The sequence below is a fragment of the Cucurbitaria berberidis genome, assembly GCF_010015615.1.
Source record: "Cucurbitaria berberidis CBS 394.84 unplaced genomic scaffold K460scaffold_2, whole genome shotgun sequence".
NCBI lineage: Eukaryota > Fungi > Ascomycota > Dothideomycetes > Pleosporales > Cucurbitariaceae > Cucurbitaria > Cucurbitaria berberidis.
In genome coordinates, this window is record NW_024468936.1 from 6,596,992 (window position 1) to 6,606,420 (window position 9,429).

The following is a 9,429-nucleotide window of genomic DNA, read 5'->3' on the forward strand; positions in this document are numbered from 1 at the left end:
CTGCATCCCGTGTGCTGATAGATACGAACAGCAACCCGTTGCACAAGCTGACGGGAACTTCGCGCCGAAGAAATCCCATTGATGTGGGTCCCTTTTTCGATGCAGGGCGGGCAGGGCTCTCGGATGCCGGCTGCGAAGGGGTATCCCGGCAATAACACACCAATGTTGTATCAAACCGTCTCCACATCGACTTTGCCAGCGAACAGCCGATTCGATGAGTCAACCTCGTAAGCTGTGTCCGGCAATCATGAGCCGCAAGGAATAAGCCAGCAAGATGCCTGCTCGAACGGGCATTACCCAAGCTTGGACACTTGGTTGCGGATCGTTGTTTGACTGGGTGGAACCTTGACCATCAATACGACGATCAAGACAATCATCTCTGTGGATTTTCAACGCTCGTCCTGCTCATTCGCCTATTATTCGATACTCGCCAACATTTGCTGCTTCCAGTTTACGCTACCTATGTTTCAGTTTCAGAAGCAAGCCTCAGCAGATTTTTCAACCCTCGAGACTCTCATTGGTAAGACAGCGTCCGGTCTTGGGACACGGTGAAGACGATTCGCTGGAGGAGAATTAGCGGCCAAAGTAACACAGCTGTACTTACAACTCGATCAGCATTACAGTAGGACCATATTACTTGGTGGATATTACAGTATTTTGGCCAACAGACACAAACACAAACTCTGTAGCTCCTTGTGTATATAACTCTACTGTATAGACCATGCGGCTGGCCGTATGTTTGCCGCCCCCTCACCGCCCTTCACGTTTCAGCCCTCGAACCGGGTGTCGACGAGGCTGCAATCATAAAATCAGAATGACGACCAAACCGTTCGACGCATTACGTCAGTGGCGTCATAGCCCAAGGCCAAGAGCTAGGGGTCGGGTTGGGTTGCGAAGAAGCTTTGCTCTCCCGCCCGCTCACTGAGTCACTGGCCCTGCTAGCTAAAAGGAGGTAAAGTATTATACACCACTCGTGTATTTGGCAAAGCGCATCTTTGCTCGCGCAAGTCAACCTTGGAATGATTGCCCGCCAACATTTGGCATGTGAACGATGAAGCATATGCTGTTAATGAAATGGCAAAGTACAATATAATTCCTTTCATAACAACAAGATCCCCATTGTAGACTCTCTCATAACCATAATAATGCCGTATATTTTGATAGCCAAATTCCCCACACGGCCAAAACAGCTACTCCACAAACCCCGTCCGCGGAAATGCATGCATTGAGAAATTCTCTCTGCGCATCGATAATCTGCACCCCGCACCAGGGAAGTGCATATCATCCCGGCTCTAGATACAAACTAGATCTCTAATACCGAGGCTATCTCTCTCCACCCGTGACCTAGCTACCTTGAGAAAGATAGCCGCTGCGAGGGAATGGGTACAGTACGGAAGACGATTACTCATATGCATTCATCTTGTTACGTACGTGAATTTGAGTAGTCTGCCTCCTATATGGTAAAAGAGGGCAAATCTATTTTGCTGAGATATGCGGTGACGAATAGTTTCTTACGAAACTGTACAATAGCGTTCTTGGGGTATTAAGCATATAACGCAAAATACTATACCTCGTTCTGGATGATGGGAGGAGGGGAGACTCATGTACCTAAAGCTGATAGGTAAGGAACATGCAAGCAGCAAACAAATGCTTACAGTAGTCGTAAGTATTTCAACTACATGTTTTGAGTTACTTCAAGTTGCTCGATGCACTTATAAGGGGATACATTCCACGTAGTTGTAGCAAAAAGATTTTAAACTCTTCGAAGGTCAAAATGAAAGGCCAAATACATGTCCAATAAGGTTGGACACTGAACAGCATGGGTAATGTGGTGAGGGCGATGCCTCAGCATCGAGGCTAGAGATGATTCAGATGCACGATTGAAGAGAGCGAACATCATATAACAAACAGAGTATAATTTTCTAACTTTTCCTTACAAAAAACGCATCTAAGCCTAACATCCCTTAGCCGAAAAGGGCCGAAGATTCGTATGCTCAATCTAAAAGATAGCCGTCGTCGGGTGGCGCGCGTTCAGCGTTTCAGATGGCGCATCTTCAACGGTACTCGATCGCTTTACACTGGAGTCCGTGGCGTACTAGCACGTCTGACCTCTCGCCCAATCGTCCCTTCTCGTGTCGTGTGCGGTGCCACGCCACCCGAACGGGCGACGGTCCCATTTGCAACGTGGACTATTTCAATGTCGATGTCGAGACTAACGCATTATTGGTGGTCGTGGTCGTTGATCCCGTAGGCCAAGCGTGCCACGACGGTAAGACCGATCCTAACGTGAGCACTATGACGGTGTCTGGTGGATCAAAGAGGCTCGCAGCCAATGTGAGTACTGAAAACCCAAAGAGTGTCGATCCTGAGTTATCCTGAAACATGCCATCAGTCATAGCCCGTGCCACCGATTTGGCTTGCGAAGGCCGTGGAGACGCTACGAGCATCATCGTCATCAAAACCACCAAGACCAGCGCGTAGGCCGCGGCCGGCGCCGAATCCTGTGCCAATGTTTGGCCCCTGGCGTGTGGACTCGACGAAGCGATTGAGACGATCAGATTGACTAAGCGAAGTAGGCTTGTTGTAGTCGTTCAAGCTCAGACCAGAGAGGCTGATGCCACCGGGTGCATCGCTGCGAGTATCAGTCAGCTCGCTGGCAGCGACAGACTCGCCAGCAACACTTGGAGGTGCGCCATTCCTGCCTTTGCCACCAGCTCCAGGACGGCCAGGAAGAGGCCAGGACTCCTGGAAGTTGGAAAACATTGGAGGGTAATTGGAAGGCACGCCGACACCACCGAGGGCGGATGAGTGAACCGAAGACACGTCGTCTGGAATGTAGCCAACAATTGAACCGTTGTCGTTGTATTCCTGGCGGGTGGGCTTGTTGCCATTGAACCCAGCTTGACGACCAGACGTCATTGCATTCGCGTGCTGATAGGCCATCTGGTAGCGCTGGGGTCCCCGGTAGGTCTGCTTGGGACGGCTGAATTGGAGAAGCGAGACTTGAAGGTTAGTCAAGGGACCTTCGACGAGGCAGTTGCGCTCCTTGAAATGAAGGAGTAGGTAGTGCCAGAGCGGATGCTTTGAGAGGACCTTTGGGTTTCCGAGAATGACAAGACCGTACTTGGCTCGAGTGAGAGCAACATTGAGACGACGAGGATCGCTCAAGAAACCAATGCCTTGATGATCGTTGGAACGAACGCAAGACAAGATGATGAAGTCCTTCTCACGACCTTGGAAAGCGTCAACAGAGGCGACCTCGACTTCTTTGTAGTTCTCTTTCTTGAAACTTCCGGTGGCCTGCATGGAGCTTACAACGTAGCTGCGCTGGCCCTCATATGGAGTGATGATGCCGATATCGCTGGGCTGCACGCCTGCCTTGAAGAATCGGGTGACAATCTTCTCGACGTTTTGAGCTTCGGTGCGGTTGAGGTAGGATGTACCAGAAGCTGAAATCTCTTCTGCTCCTAGGTTGGACCAGAACATCATAGGGCTGTCAGCAACAGGCCAGGGGAAGTCGACATCGCGACGAATGCGCTCCTGCATCGTCACGCCGTTCTGGAGGGAGCCTTCGTAGAACATGTTGGACGGGAATTCCGACATGGCAGGGTGCATACGATACTGCACTTGAAGTCGAATCGGCGAACAGCCTAGGATAACGAGACGCTCAAACAAAGACTGGTTCAGCCCAGCTGTGGCGGCCTTCTTGTTCATGATGACAGGTCCAAGCTGCTGATGGTCACCTACCAGCACGACTTGCTTGCACCCGAGGACCAAAGGGATCATGCACTCTGGCTCGGCAGACTGCGTCGACTCGTCGATGAGGACAGTGCGGAACTTCATCTTGGATAGGCGAGGGTCACCAGCACCAACACAGGTGCAGCAAATGACATCGGCAGCATTCAGAATCTCACGTTCAGCCGCGCGAGTAAGCTGCTTGAACTTCTTCTCATCCTGGCTTGATAGTTCACCAACATCGCTCTTTAGCTGATTCAGTTTGTTGAGCTCGACATTGGTGTCGTTCATGCGAACTTGCTCATGGAGAGACAGGAAGCCGACCGAAGACTCAACGTCCTCCCTGGACTTGGCAGTAACGCGTACGGTCTTCAGCCCAGTAAGATGAATACGCTCACACAACTGGTCGACAGCAACGTTCGAAGGAGCGCAGACCAGAACCTGACTGGCACTGATTTTGCAAAGATGATAGATGATGGTTGCAGAGGTAACTGTCTTTCCAGTACCGGGGGGACCCTGAATCAAGCTCAGTGGCTTCTGTAGAACGCTCTTTACAGCATTGATTTGGCTACCGTTCAACTCAGGAAGACCGGGGACGCTGAACTTGCGAGGGATCTGAATCTTCATGGGTGCGGAAGCAACCTCGTGACCCAGGAGGCGGTGAAAGATATAGCCGGACACACTCATTTCGTCAATAGCGAAGGTTTTCATGGCGTGCTGCATGCGGTCGAAAGAGGTGGCTTTCCACACATAGTCTGCGCTGAAGTTGTGGGTGCACTCGGTTGGGACAGACTTGTGGTCACCCTTAGTGCGCAACTCGATCGTCACCTCATCCGACTGGTTGTTTGGGATCTTAATGACGTAGCCCACGCCTTCCCAGTGAGGACGTAGCTCTCCAGTATAGCGCAGACGCATCTCATCACCCACGGCAAGCTTCACGTCACCCAGCTCGAGCTTGGGAAGGATGAAGCTAGCCGTATGCTTGTTGTTCAGAGCCATGTCCCAGCGTACCACGAGGTTGTCCTGTGACTGGGACTCCTTCAACTTGCGGTCATAGTCGGCCTCGATCTTGACCAGGGGCCCAAAGACGTTCTGGTATTGGAAGGCATCGTCGTAGCGGAGCAGTACCTTGGCGATGACCTCGTCCTGCCCAGCACCCTTTTCTAGATCAGCAATTGTAGCATTCGCATTATCCTTCCACAGCTCTTCGAGTTTCGCAATGGTCTGGGGGCTGAGGTGGCGGGCACGAAGCTGCTCCTGGTCGGTGGGTGCGGGTACGAGCCACGGGAGAAAAGAGCGGTCCTCGATCAGCGGCTGCCAGCGTGACGTGTCCCAGTTCATATCCTTCTGCGAGGGCATAGCGGCGCAGGGCTGGCGACATAGGAGCACCACGACCGTGTCGGATTTGGCGGGGATGAAGCCGAGGAGGAAGACGTTCTTGGTGCCGCAGTTGTAGCATTCGAGCGTGGTATCACCTAGCGAGGAGGCCGGGTGAAGCTGTACTTCTTTGTGGCGGGCGCGGACGAGGTGGTTGATGATGTGCGACGACGACGAGTTGCCGCGAGCGCTGCAGAACCACTTGGTGCAGGCAAGACATTTGACGACGCTGCCGGCGTTGTGGATGCCGCAATATGCGCAGGCATGTGCTGGCAATTCCACCTCGGGCTCCTCGGCCCTCAAGGCAGCGTTGCCATTTGCTCCACCGACTGGCATGCTTGCCATGCTCTCCAAGTCGTCATCTTCGAATTCGTCGTCGTCGTTCCTGCGAGAGCCTAGGCCGCGCCGGGACAGGTCGGAGTCGAGCACGCTCATATCGTCCCCGGCTCCGGCATTGATGGTGGCGGCCGAGTCGGAAACGAGGTGGTTGCCCATGTGGGTGAAGGCGCCCTCCATGGTGGATGTGGTGGATGTGGTGGTGCGGTTGCGCCAGGCTGAGCACACGTCGTCTCGTAGAAAATATCTGAAACGCCCTTGTTTGGAGCCTCAGGCCTCGTAGGAAATATTGGGGTGACGAGAGCGGGTCGAAGGGATAGAGAGACTCTCTTCACACCATTTCCAGCCGAGCAGATGGCTGCGCTGCGTGTTTGCGCGCGAGGGAGGCAGTTCGAGCAGTGGTGTGGCGGCGGGGAAGATTGTTCGCGGCTTGACGTCGGGAGTCCACGATGGCCTTGGCGCCCTCTTCCCTCCCTTCTTCCCCCTTCCCTACGTCACAGCCTCCAGCCTTGTACCACCTCCACGCAGAGCCGCATTAGTGGACCCTCCTTGCTTGTATACCTGTCTCGAGTATGACGTCTTCTGTGGGATGCAATGAGAACTCGATGTCGACTTGCTCTTCACAGACTACTTCGCTACTGCTTCATTTTCCTATAAAGCAGCCACAGGAAATCGTCACTGGTGAGATGAAACTATCGCTTGCTGCTTCTGTGGACTATCTGGATACCTCAAGTTGCTACGCAGCCAGAACGTCCTGTCATCTGATCTACAAATCGATGCTGAAGACATACGCTCTCCAACGGCCACTCCACCATGGGCTTTCAAAAGACAATTTGACTGGGAATCCAAGGGAAATGCACAGCAAGAGCCGGATAGCCCAGCTCATCTCGAGCACACTGCAATCAGTGCCTAGGTAGGCATATACAAGTCCCATGTATTGCTACTTATCGATACTTTCAACCCTTGTTCGAACGAGCTGCACGTTGCCGATGTAGCACGACACAAAGCTGCAGAGCAATATCGCCGGAGAGCTTCACCAAACAACCCATTGGCAACCGAGCAACTGCGTTCGCATGCTAGCGACACAGTTCTAGATAACAAGAGCGGAACGTGTGCTGCGCGGGACTGGCCGCCCATCAAGGCTCGTATATTAAATGCGGGGTGCATGTAGCCGTCCTCTGAACACGCCACCATCACTCAAATCATCCTCCAGAAAAGGTCCAGAAGAACTCCTCTGCGTTGTTCATCCTCCTCTTTCCACGACGAATCCTGGCAAGCCTCCAAGCGTAACCTAGCTGGACGACATTAAAACTACGCTTCCTGGGGTCTATTCGGCATGTCCCTCTGCAACACAGTCTCGAAATGCCGTGCACCTGCGGGAACTACGTCGCTTAAGCGGACTCGACCATTCACTTTTGTCATTTGCGAGTACGCCTGCTCGCTCCTGCACGCGACCTTGCCGCACAACTTCGTGGCAGCTTCGAGCTCGAGATGCGCGCCGAAGCAGCTAGATAAGGTCATATGCTGCATTCGTCAACCGATCCTTAGCTAGAGGATTGAGCAACCAATCGATACCCTATGCACGATAGTGCGGACAGACCTCCTCCATTCGTTTTGCCCTGCTTATACAAACAGCCAACTCGCGAGGGTGCCGGGTTGGAGGAGATGCTCGGCTATGTGGCTTCAGGAGTACGAGCGGCTATCGCGGCCATGAGCAATTTCGAGGATCTACGTACATACGCTGCCATATAGCTCATGCATCCTGGACTAACAACATGACACAAATAAGGTCTTCCATGGCAAATGGTATCAGCTTATGGTGCTGTGCATAGGCCAATCAATCCACTCATCTTACACTCGCAGAGAATCACACCGCATGCTTGCGAAGCTATCATTACTTTCAAGCCTAAACCTAGAATTCAGGCGACATGCCTTAGCACGGTCAGCTCATATGTTGTCAGCTTTTGGGAGGATGAGAACGAATCGCAGCAGAGGCCTCAAGTTCAGGGTGCATTCCTAGGTCTAGATTCCCATATGGCAGATCAACACACGACTGTATCAGCCTATCTCTGGCGATAGCGAATGTCGTCAGATGATGGCGCCTTAATTTTGCGATATGCAAGAAACCAAATTCGAAGGCCAAGGAGCCTCACCGGAAGATGCCACCAGCGTTGGCAGCCATCTCATGCAAGTAATTATTACACACAAAAACTGGTTCATCGAACCTTAAACAGCGTAGACTCGTCCACTAGGGCCACGCCCGTCTATCATGATTCGCACAAGTCCGAGGAAACACGAGTCCTGTTCTTTGTAATGCTTTGGTTGTAACACGGCCCATCCCACGTCCAACTACGAAGAGTAGCCTACGTTGAAGATGGGTAGAAGACAACCTACCATGAATGCACTATCTTCGTCGTGCAGCTGCTGACTGTGCTCGGAGTTTAGCATCTCGTGCGGAGTACGGAGCTTTGCGTTCTCACATGAAGCGGGTAAGGCGAGACAAGTACCAGTTTTTGTCACATTTACAGCGCGCTAAGCCTGCTAAACGCGGGGACTTGTCCACGCCTTGCATGGCAAGTACGCCCTGGAGACTGACTAATGTCGAGCACATTCTCATCGCGACCAACTGACCGCTATTTTGAGATTGAGATAGTGGTTGACTTGGTGCTCAGCTCACCGCCGCGGGAGCCCATTCACCGATCACTGCTGGTGATACAATCTGATCTCATTCAAACACGAGCAAGTCCATGCAACCAGTCAGCCTCCAAGCTGCTTGTCAGCCTGGGGAGACTGGCCGATCCAGCCATAAGCTCACGTATCGGGCCTTTTTGATGTCGTGCAGCGCGAGTCTCGAGACGCAAGGTACCTGTGTGCACATTAGTGCAGGATTGTGGTTTTGCATCCAAGCCATATAGCTCGTACAGTACTATAAAAGGGAGGGTCGGATATCGTCGCTTCGACCGGGGGGGAGGACTACTGTGCCTCGTCGTTGCAGTCGACAGCCTAACACCCTGCGCCTTGTGCATGCTGCCGGACATGTGGGCCACTCAGAGGACGGGATCGCTATCGCGTGCATACCGATGTTATGCATCATGCAACTCGTAACCACTTTGTGCGAAGACGTTAGGTACGCAAGCCTCGAAAAGGGCAAGAAAGCTGTGCGATCCTCAGAACGTGCGTGCCCTGGAAAAAGCTCAGACTAGGTTCCCGTATTGCGTGCATGTCGTGTAACGCGGCGGAATGCAGGCCCCAAGGAAAAGGAGTGGAGCAAAAAAAAAAAACTGCTCCGTATCAAAAATCCCAGAACCAAGCAAGCAAAGCTACCACCCACGTACATGTATTACTCACTCTGCCTACTAACCAGCTTGTTTATTGACCAATTCTTGCGTTCCTCCCAAATTGCACGTCGTCGCACAGCGGACACAGCGAGCTATTGAAATCCCATCACCCCCCCATGCACTGACTGCACTTCACTCAAACGTCCTGCACCTGCGCATAATGCCGGCCGCAGAACGTCCTCCTCCTCCTCCTCCTCCTCCTCCTCTTCCTTCAGCCTGCCCGCCTGCCTATCTCCTGATGGCTCCACCCTGAACCCACTCTTCAGGCAGCCCCCTCCCCCTCCGCCGAACGAAGAGAAAAATGAGGCAACAACACAAGAGGACGACAGCCTGCATGCCTCAGCCCCTCCCTGCCCCCAGCAAGTCCCAGTGACCGGCCCGTGGCTTGCGGACGACCCGTCGTTCGCGCGGGGAAGCGCAATACACTAGTCTAGTTTCCCCCCTCCCGCTCCCCCCTGCAACCAAAAACGTTCCATGCGGTCTGGATTGAGGAGAGTGGGCCAGTTTGCGGGAGCATGTCGGTAGGTTGTCTTTTTTCACTGTTTTATTCATTCAGGGGGGGGGGAAGAGGGCTAAATGTGTGGAGGATGGCGGAGAGAGAGGGTGCCATTTTTCGTGTCTTGTCTGCCGGAGATGGTTTGTT